We start from the raw sequence: 21,409 nt of genomic DNA on the forward strand, positions 1-21,409 counted from the left end.
ACTGATACGGAATAAGGTGAAGACCCAAGACTGGAAAAACTCCCTTAACAGCCTCAACAAAAAGTTGAGATCCCTCATCGAATCCTCTAAAGCTAGCTATGAAAACAGAATTGCAGCAGATAGTAAAGACAACCACAAGGCCTTCTATAGTTATGTAAAGAACTTCCATGGCAATACCCAGATTTGCTCTGAGGTACTGCACAATGGTACCTCCTATACTGAGCCAACATATATTGCCAATATACTGGCTGACAGAGTCAGTGCCAACCCCCAAGGACCAATCATAATACCAGTAGATTGCCAGGCACCCAGTATTACTGCTGCACAGGTTAAAACAGCCCTGTCCAAGGCCAAGAATACAACTTCTATGGGACCTGACAGTATCCCTGGCTGTGTTCTACATGAACTACAGAGTGAATTGGCACCTCACCTGTGTGCCCTGTTCAATCACAGCCTCACCTCAGGCTTTGTCCATACCGAATGGTGCACTGCTACAGTCATCCCTCTCCACAGTCATCCCTCTCCACAAAGGAGGAGCGACTACAGACCTCGGGAACTATCGACCCATTAGCCTGATGAGTCTGATATGCAAAGCTATAGAATGCATCATCATGAACCTAATAAACAAGGCTATAAGGAATCTCCAAACTCTGGATCCTACACAGTTTGGTTTTGTGAAGGGTAGATCATGCCTGCTCAACTTGGTTGACTTCTTTGAGTCAGTTACCAGAGCTGTGGATGAAGGTAAGGTGGTTCATACAGCCTACCTTGATCTGCCCAAGGCCTTTGATACCATTCCCCACTCAGGAATCATAGAAATACTTACTAAGCTAAGCATCAACCCCTATATCACTAGGTGGGTTGCAAACTGGCTCACAGATAGAACCCACAGTGTGAAAGTAGCTGACTCCAAGTCAGACTGCCGACCAGTCATGAGTGGAGTCCCATAGAGTTCGGTCCTGGATCCTCTCCTGTTTGGTATCTACTTCTCTGAAGTCCAGGCTAACACAAAGGGACTCTGGCTTACAAAGTTTGCAAATGATTGCAAGTTGGGAGCTATTATTAACTCCACTGGCATGATGCTGACATCCTACAGAAAGGCCTCAATGAGACCAATGACTGGTATCAGAACCATGGCCTTAAGCTCAATGCCAAAAAATGCGTGTTCATCCCCTTTGGGAAAAACCCAGTTCCCTTGAATTATCACATTGATAGTAGTCCACTGAACACAGAAGGCATTATAAGAGATCTAGGAACACAGGCTGACAAGGGTCTATATTAGAAGACTGAATGTTTAGGTGATCAAACACCTGAACATTGATCTTCTAATGTTGAAAGCAAACAACGGCGAACGGCCAATTTAATGCAGGGAAAGATTTCCCTTGGCCATTCGCTGGAGTTTGCTATTTCCCTACTGTTGAGCAATCTTGGAGTTGGTATATTTAGTTAGGGTGGGTGTGTGGGGGGTGAAGCCCCCCCCCCCACTTAATTTAGATGTAAAGTAATGTTTTTTTTGTGTTGTAGCCGAGGGACGTGTTTCCCTGGGACATTCAGCATTGTGCGGTTCGATATTAAAAAATCGATGTTTAGGTGTTAGATCACCTAAGCATTCGGTCTTCTAATATAGACCCAGTTGACAACAACCTCTCTTTTGACCACCATGTTGCCACTGTGGTAAGAATGTCCTTCTATGTGGCACATCTCATTACTAAGGGTTTTGCATCCAGGAAGAAAGAGGACATTGTCTCCCTCTACTCTTCCCTCATTAGGCCAATCATCGAGTGCAACACCCCATTTGGCATGTACCTCACACCTGCAACAACTGGAGAGGCTACAAAAGTACCTCACAAACAGGATCCTAGGCCTTAAACACCTGTCCTATATGGACAAACTCAAAAAATTCCAACTATTCTCTGTCTCATATCACCTACTTAGAGGCGATCTCTGCTTGACTTACAAAGCCATGTCTGACCCAGCTCTGTTAGGAATGCTACATCTAAAGAAATCCCAATCCCTCTACACTACATGCTCCAGAGACCTCAACCTCATTACCACAATCAACAGAACATGCTGGAGGGACACGTTCATAACCCAGAGACTGCACATGCAATGGAATAGACTTCCCATACATGTCAAGCAGAGCACCTCACTTGCCCTCTTCAAGAGAAATCTTAATGAGTGGATTGAAAATAGAAAATTCACCCCAGGGATCACTCCAGTGGCTCTACTCGACAGAGGCACTGGGAACTAAGGTCGGGTGGCACGATGCCAGGGTAATCCTATGGGCTAGGCTTGTAAAGGCTTGAGGGCCATTAGCCTAGTACACACCTATGAACCTGTGAACAAAACCTTTAGATGTTATGTTGTCCTATCTCGCCTTCCATCTTACTGGTTGGGTTCGGAGCCAATCCTCAGCTCTGATTCTGCTGAATACACTAGCTCAAAGTCTTTCACTTGGCTCGTGGCTGAATAGGTATCCTGTCATGCAGTGGTTTAATTCCCTAGATCTCATTTGTTGCTTTGTGAGTTTGGATGCTCTCTCCTTGGCCGTGGCTAAGTTTGTTTAAAACTTTATATTTTTCTTGTCTTTTGCTGTAATTATTACTTTAGGTTTAGTAATATAGATAGTTTTTCTCTCTACTGTAGTGTTGCGTGTGCAATTTAATCTTGCTACTGTGTTTGTTGCTTGTTGGCCGTCATTTAGTCGCAAGGCTGTTTCTCCTTTTTCCCATCAAAATTTTCTGTAGAATAGTTGGTTAGAGTGTGTATTCCCTTGTCTGTGTGTATTAGCTTGTTTTAGTTAGAGAGCTAAGTACCCACTTAACATAGAGGGTTTGTCTATTGTGTCCTGTGTTGTAGCTCTACAAGGTCTATTTAAGTCAGAGGGCCTAGTGCCTGTTACACCTAGAGGGCAGAGCTGTTTTTTCCCTTTCTCTTCAATAGATGTGCTGTGTTTTATTATAGTGTATTAGAATAGTTAAATATTGCATGTGTTAGTTTTTCTATAGAGGTGTAGTTAGTGCTTAACCTTTTTTCAGTATTGGTAGTTGTGTTTCCTTCTTATGATGTCTAAGGAAAGCAGAGAGAAGGAACCTAAGCCATCAGGCTTTAAAAAGTGCCAGAAATGTTCACAAAAAATGTCAATTACTGATGGGCATAATATTTGTGTTTATTGTTTGGGGGCCATTCATCTCCAAGAGACGTGTACTTTTTGTCACTCTTTCAGCTCCCATGTCTTACAGGAAAGAAAGAAAGAACAAGCTAATTCTCAAAGAACTCCTAAAATCTCCTTTTGATGAAGCATTACAGAGTACCTCTTACAAAAATAAGGCCCTTCCTGTAAAGGTGACAATCTACAAAAAGACCATCTTCCTCTTCCTCTTCTTCGGCTCATTTGGAGCCACCTCAAAAACTGGCCAAAAATTCAGAAACATCAATTTCCTCGGCTCCACAGCTCTCAGAATTGAGAGAGATCATTGAAATAGACAAATCAAGTCCTTCGGCTCCACGGCCTTTGGAGCCGAAAGAGACTCCTTTCAGAGCCGATCCACTGAACTAGTACCAGTCTCCACTACCTTGAGATCTCCCATATTGCAGAGATCTCGCTCATCAACCCTCTCCTCCAGATCCTCTTGGAGCTTGTCGGACGATGACATGGACAGGGTGGTGCACAGACTTTTGAGGTCGCCGGCACTGGCTAAATTGTTTTCAGCTTCGACCCAACCAGTTTCGGAGCCATCCAAGACTATTACATCCACGACTATTCCTCCTCCGAGCCAAGCTGTATCTTCAGAGCTGGAATGCCAGATATCACTTGCTGTAGACTCTTCGGTTCTGAGATCCCTCCAGGAGATTTTGGAACCGATCCCTGCTCCGACACTCTCGGGTGCCATCTGGAGTGTCTAGGAGCCAAATTCTCTGGTCGACTCTGGGGGGGACACTTTGACCTGAGTTTCTTCGCTTCTGAGTTTACCTCTTGGATCTTTGGCATGGTTGAGTTAGGCTCCTACATCAGCCTTGGAGCTTCTCTGTGGAGCCGGGGATTCCCTATGTTTCTTCAGAACTAGAGGTGTCCTCGGAGCTGGGGGATCTGCTTTTGAGCTGATGAGGAGTGTGCTGTCCCCACCTGCAGCTCTACACAAGGATACTAGTATTTTTCCCCCAAAGGCACCGGCATCTGTCTCAGTACCACCCCATCCACAGGACAGCAGAGATTCAGAGCTTCAGGGAACCCCATTGGGTGAACCCCACTCTTCCGAGACCTCCCCAGAATGCCATTCTGAGGAGGCTCCTCAAAAGAGAACATGCAGGAGGAAGCATATAGACTCCTCTGACCAGTCCATTACCTCTGACACTGACTCTTCTGAGACCTCCCCAGAATGCCATTCTGAGGAGGTTCCTCAAAAGAGAACATGCAGGAGAAAGCATATAGACTCCCCTGACCAGTCCATTATCTCTGATGCTGACCTTGAGGAGTCAGAAGGGTCCCCAGAGTCATTCTCTGAAGATATCTCATTTACAGATATCTTAGAAATCCTGAAAGAGAGAGGTGGCTGGAAACCCATCAATCCTTCTAATGAGGAGTCGGTGTACTTGAAGGCCTTTGGATCTCAACCTTCAACCTCCTGGGTGTCTCTGCCTTTTGACGAGCTATTGGAGTTGGTTAGTTAAAAGGCATGGGAGTCACCAGACACTTTGGAATCAGTCCGTTGGAGGCTAAATAAGTTCTTATCAGCTCCATCTGAAAAAGATTTTCTCATGAAAGGCGTTCCTGTAGATGCTATGGTGGTGGCAGCAGCCACCAAGAAGGAACTTTCTGAAACATCCTTATCTGTCCATCCACTGAACAAAGACTCTTGAATGATGGACAGATATGGGAAGCATATTTTTTTGTCAGTGACTTTTAAACTTAGATTGCTGAACTACCTTATGCACTTTATGAGACTACAAAGAGATCTCCTGAAGGAGTTAGGAGATACTCTACAAAGTTCGCTAGCTGTTTGGATCTTAGAAAAGGTGACCTTTCAGCTATCTACCTTAAATTCCATAGTTAACTCCTCCATGAAACTGATATCCTATGCAGCGGATGAAGCAAGCAGAGCAGCGGGTTCAGGAGTTTCCCTGAGGAGACACTCCTGGATACACTTGTGTAATTTTTTGGAACCTTTCAAGTCTACCTTTGTCAGTGCCCCTTTTGATGGTTCCTCACTCTCTGAACCCAAAGTCAGACACTCTCACCAGATGCGAGCAGGAAAGAAAAATTCTCTCTGACACTGGAGTACGTTTCTCTGTACCTTCAAGACCTTACCCTAAAGGTCAGAAGAGTGAGAAAATGTGGTTTAAAAGATCCCAAGGAGTTTTTCAGGATGCATGAGGTGAATCCTTCTTCAGGGGCAAAGGGAGAGGCAATAATGGTAGATGTCGTCCACTAGGCAGAGGGGGTCTGCAAAACCAGGGTGACCATAATTCCTTTCACGGCTGACCCTACCAGTGCTCCAGAAAGTAGGCCTGTCTGCTCTACTCGAGGCAGTTGGGGGTGTTTAACTTTGTACCCAGAAGCCTGGTGAGATATCACAAGAGACAAGTGGGTACAAAGTATAATATCCAAGAGGTTATTCCATTCCCTTTTGCCATCCTGTCCCACAGATCAGAACAATCCCAGATATTCCATCCATTCAAAGGGAGCAAGCAACTATAGAAATTCAAAAGTTGCTAGACAAAAGAGTCATCCAAAAAGTCCCCACAGACCAAATAGGATTCAGAACTTACTCAAAATTCTTTTTAGTGCCAAAAAGAACAGGGGACTGGTGACCCATACTGGATCTCAGCAAACTAAACAAATCTGTGAAGAAGTTCAAGTTACGAATGGTGACATTGCAGTCAATTCTTCCTTTTTAGGGAAAGACGATTGGATGTGCTCTATAGACCTCCAAGATGCATGCTACCACATAAAAATGGACAGAGCATCAAGGAGTCATTTATGCTTCTGGCTGGGAGCCAGTCATTATCAGTTTCAAGCTCTGCCCTTTGGTCTCACTACAGCCCCCAGAGTGTTCACCAAATGCATGGCAGTAGTCGGTTCACTTGAGACTTCTAGGATTCCAAGTGTTTCCGTACCTAAATAACTGGCTCCTAATTACCATCACCAAGCATCTACTTCAACAGGTGAGAGACACCACACTACTAACCTGCTCTCAGTTAGGCATAGCAGTGAATTTAGAAATATCTCCCTTGTTGCCCTGTCAACATGTTACATTCATAGGAGCAGATCTCAGCACTGTTTCCATGATGGCATGCCTGCCTCCCGACAGAGTTTCTGTTCTCAGACAACAAATAGCCAACCTTCTGCCCAGAAACAAGATGAAAGCAAAAACAATTTTGAAAGTCCTAGGAACCATGGCATCAACTGTCACCCTAGTTCCTCTAGCCAGGAAGAATATGAGAATTATTCAATGGCTCCTTTTTGCTCAGTGGTCATTACAAGAATTTCCCATATCTCACCAAATCAGAATTACAGAGTCATGCAAGAGAGAGATCTTCTATGGTGGCTTAAGTCCAGCCACATGATCATCGGATGACCTTTTGTGCCACAACAACCCATAGCTACAGTGACCATAGATGCCTCCCATATAGGGTGGGGAGGCATTATCTGGAAAGAAAAGTCCAAGGCACATGGCAAGAACAGGAGGCCCATTTGAACATTAATGTTCTAGAGATGAGATCAGTGCTTCTAGTATTGCAAGCACTCCAGGACTCTCTTCCACTAGGAATGATTGCAATCCAGTCAGACAACATGTCGGTAGTCTGGTACCTAAACAAACAAGGAGGAACGAGATCATACACCCTTTGTCGAGAAGCGCGGAAAGTATGGCAATGGGCAATCTATTCCCAACTTTTTCTGGTATCAACGCATATCCCGTGGAAATCCAACATGATAGCGGACAAACTCAGCAGGGCGGTATTGATGTCTCACGAGTGGTCTCTAAACCAAAACATAGTGGAGAAGATTTTCCGAAAATGGGGCCAGCCTTGCTGTTACCTATTTGCCACTCCCATGAATACCAAATACAGTAGCTACCTTGCCCTAATCCCCCCTATGGACGAGACACTGAGAGATGCACTTGTTCACAATTGGCCCTCGGGACTACTGTATGACTTTCTCCCCTTTCCCCTGATACCCAAAGTCATTCAGAAAGCAAAATCCTTGGGAAGCAGGCTGATTCTCATTGCTCCATATTGGCCTTGTCAGATTTTGTTCCCCTTTCTCTGGCCTCACCTACAGGTGAAACCATGGGTTCTAGACCCAGTTCCAGACCTTCTGACTCATATGTCCAGAACTCTTCATCCTGCTCTCCAAACCCTCAATTTGACAGCATGGCTGCTCCACTTCCAAACTTAGTCAGGCTTCAAGACTTCACACCAGCAGTAAAATGCATTTTGGTATACTCTCACAAGGCTTCTACCAGGAGTTATATTCTAGTAAATGGAAGAGGTTCTCCTACTGGGCTAAAGCAAAAAAACATTGATCCCTTTTCTGCCCCAATTAGTTCAATTTTAGAATTTCTTGCAGAACTTTTCCAGCAAGGTTCCACCGCAACTACAATTATAGTTCAACTAGCTGCAATTTCTAATTTTCACATAGGTGAATACACTCCTAACCTGATGTGACACAAATTGCGTAAAGCATTTTTAAAAGGCACTTGCTTACTTGAGACCTCCCATAAAAGAACCTCTCTCACCATGGGATCTGAATTTTGTCCTGACTCACCTAACCTTACCTCCCTTTGAACTTTCATCATCATGTTATCTCAAATTTCTCTCTTGGAAAACTATTTTCTTAGTAGCCATTACATCTGCAAGAAGAGTCTCGTTATTGCAAGCTCTATCAATCAAGCCACCATACTTGATTTTCCATAAGAATAGAGTATCTTTGTGAACTGATCCATCCTCTGTGCCAAAAGTTTGTTCTCAAACCAATCTGAATCAATCAATTGAGCTCCCAGTGTTTTTTCCTAATCATAGCAACAAGGCAGAATACAAACTTCACCAGTTGGATGTGCATAGGCAACTTAGGTTTTATCTGTATAGAACTAAAGATTTTAGGAAAACAGACCAATTGTTCATCTCCATTTCATCACCTAAAAAGGGCATGCCAGTTTCAAAAGTAATGCTTTCAAATTGGCTGGCAAATTGTACTACCTTTATATACACCTCAAATAACAGGAAATTACCATTCAAAGTTAGAGGCCACTCGACTAGAGCCTTAGCAACATCCTCTGCTTACCCAGCCAGATTATCAATGGACAGTATTTGTGCTGCTGCTACGTGGGCAAGACTCCATACATTTATTACTCATTACAAAGTTGATTTGGCCTCCAGTGGCAGGGCTTTCTTTGGTTCTTCTGTGCTCAAAGGTATACTCCTATGAGCCACCCAGGAAAATGGTGCTAGGGACGCTGTCCCAACCAGTAAGAATGAAGGCGAGACAGGACAACATAACATAAAGAATTTATGTACTCACCATAATGTTCTACGTTTGTTGTCCATCTCACCCTTCATTTTTACGACCTTCCCACCTTCCCCCAGCCAAGGGCTGCTAGAGGACTTAGATGAGAGATCCTTATTCTTTAGTAAAGGAGCTCCTCTGAATTTCCTTGTTATTTCTATTCCTGATGTCGTATGACAAATGTAGACACATTGTTATGATTAGCAGCAAACAAGATCTGGGGAATTACACCACTGCATGATGGGATACCTATTCAGCCACAAGCTAAGTGAAAGGCTTCAAGCTAGTGTATTCGGCCGTGTCAGAGCCGAGGCTCAGATCTGAACCAAACCAATAAGAATGAAGGGCGAGATGGACAACAAACACAGAACATTATGGTGAGTATATAACTTCTTTTTTTCTTCTGATACAGCAAGGTAACACACAATTCCATATTGTCAACACAATAACAAGCATTGCTATTAGAATTGGATGTATAATCCAGGCTATCAACTTTTTTCCTTTTGAAGACCATCCTGTAAAAATGTCCTGAAGACCATCCTGTAAAAATGTCCCACCAGTTATGAGCTGTATCAGCTTTAGTCTTTTCTGCAAGCTTGATTAGCTTATTTTTTACAATTACAGAATTTAATTCATGACTTAGGATTGTTTAATTAACCTTTTGCAACTGTTCAATTAATTGTTTACTTTTATTTATGACTTTATACAGTGATTCCAGTGAAAATCCTACATTAATCATTGATAATGCTTGTGGATTCCATTGTAAAAGCATTACAGAATTGTTTTCTGGGGTAACCATATATGTGTCATTATGCCATACTAAATAAGACAACCTACGAAAGGACATTGTTTAGTAAATGTTAAACTTTGATTTGTTACAACACATACAAACTGTGGGCCTATTTCTGAGAACATTTCATAACTAGAAGGTAAAATTGTCCATTTACATAGATTTATAGAATGCTGTAAAAACATGGTTCATATACTGGCGAGTGCTGGCCACACACCAGTCCATTAACTGTATTAGTGCAATGTTCTATTTTGTAAATCAATATAATTTCCCTCTTCCTGGGGTAACCAGTACTGATACGGATAGAATGGTGGTCCAAAACTAGTGGTAAAACTATAACTTGACATATTACTTTTGAACTTGGTACATTATAATGTGTAACTTTTCCTGTACAATATGTTTTTGTGCAGACTGTTTGCTGCCCATGCATTTCAATCCAGTTAGCACTTGGGATCCATTTTGCAAACATAGTTCTCCACACATATTCAATACCAGATGTTAGTTTACTCTGCACTGAATTTTTTTGTATTTGTACACACAAAAAACTTTAAAGTATATTTAGTCCAATCTACAAATTTAGTAACAACATCAAACCCTACTCTGCTAAATAGAGAATTGTTAAAACATTGTAGAAATTCCTTCTGAAAGTTAACATGCTCTTTTTGTGATGCCCATATAGTAGGTGACCATTGTGCCTATAAATCTACTATTTGTGAGATATCCTGTCCTGTCAGTTTTAATCTGTCTGCCAATATTTCTATGTCAATTGAGTTTAATGTCCCTAAGCCTGTACTCGTACCCCCTAAAAGAGTATTGTACCAAGCTCTCCATCTCCGACAACCAGTAATGTCAGGAGGGAATGTGAAATTAAAATGTAATACCATTTTTTGGTAGTTTTGCCCTACTACTGTACATGTTAATGGTACTGTGATTACTTGATCAAACTTGGATGTGGGATTATTGTTAAATGTTCTGATAACAAAAAGGCAAATATATCTTCCAATGATTACTGAATTATTAATACAGACTAGTAGTTTCCATCTTGTACCTTTATTTTAGTCCCTTCTGCAGTACTGTTTACACAGTCAGTGTAAAATTGAAAATGTGCCCTTACCTCCTGTAATATGCATCATTTTATTGCAGTATTGTTTTGTAAAGATATATTTGCTTCATGCTGTGAAAACTGAATGCATGCTTGCCCTTTGGCTGTTTTCCAAACTGTGACACTCTGGTCTAAGGATAGATTTCCAACATGACATTTTTGTCTCTCTGGACAAAATAAATTACCCTGAGTTCTATTTGTAGTATCATTTGCTCAATATAACTTTATATTAGTAACATTAATCTTGTATGCTTTTTCTGCTGGGGTGTCTGCTACTCCCAGTGCTATTATACAATTTCAAAAAATTGTTAAAAACAAAAGAGATATTGGCTTAACTAACACTCGTGTGAAAGTAGAGGTATTTACATAATTTACATCTGTTGTTGTTTGCCATTTGCTCTTCTGTATTCCAAACAGGTGCACTCTAGGCAGCTTCAGTTTCATTTTCCGCAAAGAAAATACATGAGTGTCACTTTTGTGACTCTGTCTCTTTACTCCTTTTGATTACTCTCATTTGATCTTTATGCACTAACACTGTTCTGTTTTGCTTTTTACCTTTTATTTTGTACACCTATTTGTTCCACTACTTCAAAAGGTCCCTGCCAATTGCTATCCCATGGTCCTTCCGTCTGAAACATTTTTACTTATACCTCTGTTCCACAGGGAAGGATTTCTTCTGGCAGTAATATTAGGACCTTTTTCCATAAGTGGAAAGCTTGCTCTCTTGCATTTTAGTCACATATTTCTGTAATCTGTTTTAGCCATTGCTGATGCTTACTGATTTCTAACATAGGTCTACTGTCTGGTGTATCAGGATCAAAAGGTAACTGGAATGGCATTTTTTTACCTGTCATGATTTAAGAGATATTCCTGTGTTACTGTTAAATGTTGGGTATGTCCATAAAGTATGCTTGGCAAATGTTGCACCCATACATTTCCTTTTTCAAGACATGCTTTTTTAAGAAGGTCCTTGAGCATACGATTCATTTGCTCTACAATTCCGTTTGACTGTGTGTGGTAAGTCACATGAAATATTTGCTGAATTCCTAACAGGTTACACATTTGCGTTATTAGGTCACTAACAAACTGTGTCCCATTGTCTGATTCGATAGTTCTTGGCCATCCCCAATGACAGAAAACATTTTTCCATAAAGCGTCTGCAGTTGCCTTTGCTGTCATAGTTTTAGTAGGAGTTGCCTTTACCCATTTTGATAAGATGTCCACTACTACTAGCAGGTATCTGTACCCTTCCTTTGTTGTTGGCAAGGGACCAGCATAATCTATTTGCACTGTATACCATGGCCCATCTGCTGGCTCTACTCAGTTTATCCGAGGTTTTTTTACTTTTAGCATTTATGTGCAGACAGATCAGACATTCTTCTACAATTAACTTACAGATTTTTTTAAACTTGGATTCCAGTATTTTTCTTTTACAACTGCCCATAGTTTATCAGCTCCTAGATGTTCCAGTATTTGGTGATTTAACTTGATCAATTGCCTTGCCAACTGAAATGGCATGTATGGCAACTGCAATCCTTTAGAAGTAGTGTATGCATAATCTTCCTTTGGTGGTATTCCTGCTAGCATGCACTGATTGGTTTCTTTTTTTAAGCCCTGTTGCTTTTGAATATTTATAAAGTCTTCCTCAACAGATTCTTCTAACTCTTAAGGCACTGACTTCTGTATCAGTATATACATACTCAAAGTTCTTTTCCACTCTGTGCTGCCTGTTTTGCATGTGTCAACTAATGCATTTAACTTGAAAGCTTCACTTGTTGGTTTATGATGTGCTTTTACTTTTAAGATGCTGTATTCCCCTTGCTAGTTTGACATTGTTATTACTTTATATATGTCTTTTAACAATTCAGCATGTTGCAGTGGTTTGTTTGCACTACCTACAAATCCCTACATTATTCAAGTGTCCATGTGCAGTCTTAAAGAATTTACTACATAGGCGCTGTCTGAGAAAATGTTAACAGGATTGTAATATTTAAGCCCATACAGTACCAATACCTGCGGTGGTGGTGCTGCGGTAGCGTTGTTGCCTCATAGTAAGACGCTGTCCAGTTCGATTCTCAGCTAGAGCATCTTCTGCGTGGAGCATGCGTGAATGGGCATACCATTAGGGCTGATAACTCGGCACATAAAAATCAACTACCAATCATTAGTGGACTGGAGTTTCGCTGTGCAACTCCTAACCGGGAAAAGCCAAAAGACACAACAACAACAGTACTGCCTCTAATTCAGCTCTGTGAGCTGACATTTACCTCTGTCCCAAAACCGTGCTCTGTCTACAAAGACAAATGGCTTAAAATGGTCAAAGTCAGATGCAAAAATTGTACATCAGTTGTCATTATTTTTTCTAAGTAGTTATGCTGTTTTCCTTCATATCCCATGTGATTTGACAAATAATATTTGTCCCCTGTCTGTATGGTGACAGTTTTCATTCCAAAAAGTGCCATCCATTTTGTAAAAACTGCTTGGCTAATACCATCTTTGATTTTATTCATTTCAAAATTGTCTACCAGAGCTTTTACTGCTTGGTGTGGTATTTGTACCATAATGCTGGAAAATACGGTTAAATAATCAGTTTGCTTAATACCCCATAAATGGCTAATAATTGTTGTATACATGGGTGGTAGCCAAGTTCCACTGGAGTCATTTTATGACTACAGAAGGTGACAGGACGTAATGTTTTTTCCTTCCTGTTGTCACTGCAATGTGGCCATTCTTGTAACAATACAACAGATAATGTTTTCTTTCTGGCTGCTGCTTGTAACAAAAATGGCAGCTTTGGTGTGGCTGCTATTAATTCTGCAGCTTGTGCTAACTTTAATGTTATCTGTGAAAATGCTTCATCCTCATGTGGTCCCCACTCTAAAAGGGTGGAGTTCTTTTGTTCCTGCAACTTCTTGTATAGAGGAGCTGCCACAGCTGCATAATCCTGTATAAATTCCCTATTGTAATTAATGATTCCCATGAATTTATGCAAATCTGCTATTATTAGTGGCTTTTCCATTTGTAAAATGCCTTGTACACACATTGGGCAACGAGACCTTCCTGATGGCTTTATGATAGTACATAGAAACTCAGTTTCTGGTGTCATAAATTGAATTATTTCACTTTTGACCTTAAACCCTGCCTGCTGCAGAGTGTGAAATACTTTTTTCAGAAGCCATACATGCTCCTCCACTGTTTCAGCCTGAATTAATATGTCATCAATGTAATGTAACACCGAATCATCTTTTTCCAGCTGTTGCGGAATGGAACCTACCATCTGACGAAAAATAACAGGTCTGTTTTGAAAGCCCTGAGGTAACATTGTCAGGACATACTGCTGATTTTTGAATGTAAATGCAAAACTTGGCCAGTCTCTTTTTCTAAGCGGTACTGCAAAAAAACCATTTGCTAGATCTATTACTGTAAACTACTTTGCGGCTTAATACACTCAGTCAGCTCTGGAACTCCTGGAAATAAATGTGCTCTAGGTATTTTGTACTGATTTACTTTCCTTAATCAATGACAAGATAGTAACTACCATCTTTCTTTTTAACTGGCCAGATAGGTGAATGTGTGGGACTGTTGCCTTTTTTTATGATTCCTTCCTTTTCCCAATCTGCAATACATAGGATACTGTTTTTGAAAAAGAGGTATGTAATCCTGATCACTACCTACCCCCATTGGTGTTTCCAGCTTTCCACAGTCACTGGGTCCTTTGGACCACAGATTTGGAAATTGTTGTTGCAAATGTTGTCACACATCCTCACTGTCTGCATTTACACGTCCTATAGGCTTATCAGTTTTTCAGGTAGGGAGATCGCACAGCAAACTGCACTTACCTCTCTCTCCCCTGTTGCCCTGTCTCCCATTTACAAAATATTGTTAGGTAAATCAATTACTATGCCCAAAAGTCCTAAAATATCCATACCAATAATGGTAGTTGAACAAGATGGATGCATTAAAAATGCATCCTTCCATATATGTCCTTCTTGGTGAAATTTTATGTTGACTTCTTGGCTGCTCACTGCATAGCACTCTGTGCTATTAAATGCAGAAATGTAAACCTTATTTGTAGGATTTACAGGTAACTGTCTGTTAGTAATGGATACTGCTGCTTCTGTATCTAATAAGACATTTTGACCCCTCCACCCAGATATCAATCAGTGGTTGTCCATCTCAACCCTTTTTAAAGGTAGTCAGGAAAGATACCAGGGTAGGAGGAGCACACCCCTACTGTAAGAGAATCCACTCATCCTCATTTTTGTTAGCTGCAATGTGGCACACTGCATGCTTTTGTTTGTCATCTTCCTCTGTATCTGAGTGCTCTACATATTTAGATTTTTCAATATCATTACATAACTGATGCCTAGCTATTTCATCTACCTGTTCTTCCAAGTATTTTGGATTTACAGGTAAAGCTGCCTGAAAATCTACAGGGCATACATCTCCTTTTCCCATGTATCAATGACCTTTATAGCTGTCTTTACCAGTATTGTAAAGTGTCCGTACATTGACTTGTTTTTCTGACTTATCTTTTGAATGTTTTGGATCTGTTTTTTGGAAACACATCCTGTTCTTCCTTTCTTTTATGCCAAGCCTTGTAATGGTCACAATCTTGCTTAACATGCCCTATTTTTTTTACAGAAAATATATGTTGGTACCTTCTGTTCCTTACCTGTATTTCATCCTGGTGCTGGGTATACAAAAGCAGGAGCTAGTGGTGCTGATGCAGCTCGTTCTGCTGGTGGTTGGTCACACCACCATTACCTTCCATGGCTTTTTACTTCACTAATTGCGTCAAATGGCTCACCCCCTTCTCTGAGTGCAAAGATATGGTATGAAAACAATGCCCCATCATCAGCCATAATTCATCCCCTCATTAATATTTGTACCACATCAATGAGGGTATCTGAATTTGCTTCAAAAATGCATTTAATATCACCTGGGACCCTTTTTGCTTGCTCTAAGAAGCAATGTATTAACTGCTTTTGTAGTTCTGATTTTTGCATGTCCCTGTCTGACCTTTGATATATGATCTAAAATGCAAGCTTAAAGTGTTTGCTTTGTTCCATTAACTTATCTGAAATGGTGATTTTCAAATTATCTAACTGCTTAGCTGTGAGAGGCAACACTTGTGTATATGCCATTAGAATGGCTGTCATATGTCCTACTTTACTGTTTAACCAATAAGTGTCTTGCTTTAACTGAATGAGTTTTAAAACATTTGGGAATAAAAATCCAGACATATCTGAGTAATGCGTCTGTCCATACATCAGATCCTGCTGTGTATGCTACCCATTCTTTGAAATCAAGCATGTTATAAAATAAGCCCTTTTTATCATTCTACTGTGGTAACAGTAACAATATGGACTGTGTATACAGATCAGCTGTAGTTCCCTGTTCTGTGATTTGAACTAGCTTGACTTTTTCAAATTCCTTCTTAAACTGAGCTACCAAAGTTGTGTTTTGTAGATTAGTTTCTGTCAGTTCAGCTAATTTATCCTCCTTATCTTGTAAACAGTGCTTAAGATCTGAAATTTCTTTTTCTAATTCTTTACAGGCTTTATGATACTATTCAAGAGACTCTTCTATTGATTGCAGGGTCCCTATGCACTTTTGACACAGTTTTTGTATGGCATTGTTAACTCCCGAAACCCACTGCATCTGTCCCTCAGGAATTTATTAATCTCTTCTGTCAATTTATCATGATCCTCATTCCTGTCCTTTTCTGTTTTTTCTTGCCTAGTAGCTTCATTCCACTGTCGGGCATACTCTTTAAAAGGTGTAATAAGATCTACAGGAAATTCTGCCAGGAGGTGATTTGACAATGGTTCTAGCACTGAAATTAGTGTTGTGACAACACATAACTGTGTAGCATTTGGGTGCAATGTAGAAATATTACCCTTTTCTGCTGCTTTATTATCAGAAAATGTTTCTTGGCAATTTAATTTGCTAACAATGGTCTGCACTGTATTTTTATATCATTGTACACAGAAAGCAGTTTCATATAACTCACACAATAAACATTTACTGTCATACCAAACATTTTTTTGCTGAAGGTACCAGTCAGATGTTACTACCCACTTATTCAGTACATGTATATCCACTTGCCCTAATAAGGTTTTATATTTACTAATATATTGCCCGTACCAGTTTCATAATCTCTCCCAAATTTTATCTGGTCTATCTGATATATTAAGAGTAAAGTTCTGTTTACACTTTTTACTAGCATGACTAATGGCATCCATACTGTCATGTAACACAAAAGAATTTCTTACCAGTTCCATAATGGCTCAGGTGGCCTGTCTGATCACTGTAGATGGTTGGAAAACTTCTGTAGTTACTTCAAAAACTGGTGAAACAAAGCTGGCAGTTGCAGATTCTAAACCTGAAGATTCAACGACCAGGAGAATTTATGGCACTGCTTCCTTTCTGCATGGCAGTCTCACTCTGGATCCAGATGATTAGGAAACTGTACTGCTGCAAACTGTAGAAACTGAGGTGGTCCTGTTCAGGACTCAATCGCATACATAAATGTTAGTTGCTGCACTTTTACTGAAGTGACCTTACACAAGGCACCACTCCCCCTGTGTCCAAATATAGGCTAAACTCACCACTGAAAAGTTATTTAATGACAGTCTTGAGATTGTTGGTGCTGTCGAATGTAGCTCTGCTTCTGGTGCCTTACGGAAATGAAAGTCTGACACTGTTAACCTTTTCAATACTGTATATATTAACTTTGCGCAGTTACTACTAAAATAACTTATCTGTATAACAGACAACACATACAATAATGTAAAGTTTACAACTTTAATGTTTCAGGTTTGGTTTTTCACTACCAGCACAGATTAACAACCCTCCAGTACATCAGATCTAATAAAAATCAGATCTAATATCATACACTTTCAATGTTCTTTATATATTTTTTCTTATGCCATTTGGATCTGGTCCACGAGAACCGTCTTTTCTGGAATTCACGTGACATCAAGCAGTCTGTTGATAAACTACTTTGTTTTTGTTTCAAGGAGAATTATGTGACAATCTAGGGAGTCATCCTCGTCTCCAACCTGGTAGGGAGTTGTTCATTTCTTGCACCTGGGTCTCAGGAATTTATTATCAGCATTTTTCCTTGAAGTTGTACCAGAATGCTGGATGCCTCAGTTTAACCCTTTAATATATCTATATCTATATATATATATATATATATATATATATATATATATATATATATGTGTGTATGTGTGATCTAGCAAACAGAAATGTACATGCATCTAACTGACTATATTTTTCTACATCTATTCTAGCAAACAGAAGTGTACATGCATCAAACTAGCAAACAAAAGTGTACATGCACAGTTATTTTTACTAAACATAAATTGTAATAAACAGAAGTATATATGTTTAAATGTATATATCTAACAACTAGAGTATATGATATACAGTAGCCTAAGAGCTCTGAGTTATTGACAGATGGGTTTCTTTGAATTGCATATTGTTTGTTTAGTGGATGGCTGTGGGCAGTTACAATATGCAATGCAAGCTATGTCACTGAATGCCACCCTTCAGTTTCTGTTTTGCTGATAGTGTTGAATGTAACATGATAGATGATAGAGAGAAGGGCACTATGGGTAAGCTTAGCTCGAGAGTTTTTTGGCTGGTGCAAGCTTGTTATAATGGCCGACTTGGTTCTGAGGACAGAAATGATACCCATCAGTAATGAATGAATGAAGATCAACAACAAAATGACTATTCTAACTATCAGCCTATAGCCCTGCTACCACCCTTAGCAAAAATCATGGAAAAATGTATTCACTGTCAGCTACTTGACCATTTAATTTAGCATAACATACTAGCTAATAACCAACATGGCTTTAGGCCATTCCATAGTACCGCTACTGCCCTCCTATCATTCACTAATTCAATTATTAGAAACTGTAATAACAATATCCCCTCGTGTGCACTCTTCATTGATCTCTCAAAAGCCTTCGATATGATAAACCACCCTCTGCTAATAAATATTCTCAAATTCCTTTCCCTTGACACTCAAGCTGTTCAGTGGTTCAATTCCTACCTCAGCAATAGGCAGCAGGCAGTACTCTGGGAGAACAGAGTCATCCCACCTGCCAGTCACCTTGGGAGTCCCTCAGGGCTCAATATTAGGACATCTCCTTTTCTCACTTTTCATTAATGACATACATATAGCAATTCCTCAAGCCACCTGTATACAATATGCAGATGACTCATATTTTCAGACAACTCTTTATCAGAACTGCAATCTCTGACTCAAATGGTATTTAACACAGTGGAGACATGGTTCTTGAAACGCTGCCTCCTCTTGAATCCCCCCAAAAAAACTAAGCTCTTACTCTTTACTCCTACCAGCAAGTCCACCCCTTTAGAATTCACGGTCATATCTAACAATCACACCCTCATATCCTCAACTCTACCACCAAACTCTTAGAAATTACAATAGACAATAACCTTAACTTTGATAGCCATATTAACAACACTATAAAAACTGTAAACAGAAAAATAGGCTCCCTATATAGAATCAAAGCCTTCCTAACTCCCACAGCTAGAACCACAATTGCCCACTCACATCTAATTTAACTCTTCTTTATGCTTCACCCATATATACCAACTTAGAAAAAAATAATCTTCTCAAATTAGCTAACTCCTATAATAACATTGCTAGATTTGCCACTGGGAATCCCTTCAGAACCCACCACTGCCAGAATCTATGGCAGCTAGGTTGGCTCGAACTACAAAACCAATTGCAACTTTCCCAACTTACCATTGCCCATAAGAACCTAAATCAACCTAATAAGACTCCTATACTTTCAAACCTCATAATCCCCTACAAAAATCTTAACAGCTTACGCTCTTCAGGCAAACTTCTAGTCAACATAGGCAAGTCCAACAACCTGGCAGGATATTCTCTGTTCTCTAACTCAGCTGGAAAAAACTGGAACCTACTACCTACTGAACTAACATCACTTCCTTCCCTACCCCTCTTTAAACAAAATCTAAAGACACCTTAAAACATATTGGTTATGCCCCTGCAGTAACCCTGACTAAACTCCAGCCTTCACTACTAGCACTCTTTATGTTCTTACTTTGTATGCTAAGTCAATGCTGCTTACTGTTTCTGAAAGCCGCAACTACCCTAGGAAACTTTAACTACCTTTGTGAGCATCATATATTAACTACTGTAAATTATTAGTGTATCATATTGTAAAGGAAATGTTTTATCTTGTTGGCTAATATTAGTGTAATCTTATATTCTTGTTTCTACTGCTTTTGATTGCTGTCTGCAGTCTCTTATTATTTTGCTTATTGTTAAGACTGTGTTTTATCTCTGCAATCATTTACTATTTTGCTTATTGTTAAGACTGTGTTTTATTACTGCTTTGTTACTATTGGAGCTTTTCTCCCTGGGCCTCTACTGAAAATGGACATATTATCCAGTTAGACTAGCCCAGTCAACAAATGTAAAATAAATAAAAAATAAATAAATAAATAAAATAAACACAAATGGAACGTTATGGTAAGAACATAACTTCTTTTTTTGAGCAGTTTGCTACCTTGACTTTTCATATTTATGTCATAAAATCTATTACATTTATGCCCAATTTCATACTCTTTGTAATCAATCAGTTAAACATCTTGCTAACATTTTAGAATGATGGCAAATATTTTCAGTACTCATTAGAAATCCATAAGCATTAAGAGATATGTTCAGTAAGTCAAAAGGCTTGAGATTATTTAATTCACGTATAGTTAAAAAAATACAAATAACATATCTTGCAGTTTCTGTGGTATAAAGTTCAAGCTCAAAATATTATGCAGGTGACAGCAAGGAGACTGAAAGATGGAATACAAAATCTAACATACCATTACTTCATAGAACTGACATAAAGTTGTTAAGGTCTTGGGGAGTGAGTCAGGTGGAAGAAGACAGAATAAGGGGTTCAAGACAAAACTATTTGCAGTATCCAGAAGCTAGAATTACATGCAGACTAAATACTGCCAACTTTATTGGTTTAACTAATGAAACCAGCATCATATATTTAATGTTGCATATATATTAAAACTGTTACTGTTTCTTTGTGGTAGTAAGTTTTGTTAATTGATTATAAGGAATAAAAACATTAAAAAATGAAGTTGAATGTAATGGATTTGTAGTGTAAAGTCTGTGAAAAGTAAGGTACCAGACTTAAAAAAACAAATTTATGGCAGTGCCCCGTATGTTTTCATTATCCTTTCTTTTTTGACTATTTCCTTGATGCAGCCCTGCAGCTTTCCACAGCTGTCCTCCGCAGTCATGCTTCATTGTTGCTTCACATTGTGCTTCTTAATAGAAAAATCAGTGCTGCTGTGGTGTGGTGGCTGTAAGCTTGAGTAATGAGGCCGGGAGCATGGGAATGAGACCTGCAGGCTCAGACCATTCTTATAAGTTTAAAACTAAACACATATGATGGAGCTACAACATCAGCAAACTGTATAAGGAAACAATAAATCCATTTCAAAAACATGTCTGCGTCATCATTTAAAAAAAAAAAGGATGTAAGTTAGTAAATAAGTCCCAAAGACTTACCATTAGGAAATACAAAATTAACTATGAACTTAGGTTTTCAACTGATTCAAAAACATAACCATAAAGCCTTCTTCAGCTATCTTGGGAAGCTTAGAAGTAACCAAAATCGTTCAGCATATTGATCACATCTAAAATAGCCTTAGCTATGTTGGCTATATCCTGCCAAGGATATAGCAGCTGGCCTGCTTCCAAAGCTTTAGGTTACCTTCCACACACCCAAACTGTTGGGCAGCTTGAGCTGACTAAAATTATTTTGGACAAAGTCCTCGGATGTCTGCTGAGAAGTGTTACGTCCCATATAGCAAAACTATCCATCATCTTTTTAATGGCTACATCCCCAAGATGTGCAGGACACATGTTGTGATGTGTTTGCATCAAGGTGTTCCCTCTACTGATCCTTGTATTACAGGCCTT

The sequence above is a fragment of the Protopterus annectens genome, chromosome 9.part0 (genome assembly GCF_019279795.1).
Source record: "Protopterus annectens isolate FY-2018-M chromosome 9.part0, PAN1.0, whole genome shotgun sequence".
In the NCBI taxonomy this organism is placed as follows: domain Eukaryota; kingdom Metazoa; phylum Chordata; order Ceratodontiformes; family Protopteridae; genus Protopterus; species Protopterus annectens.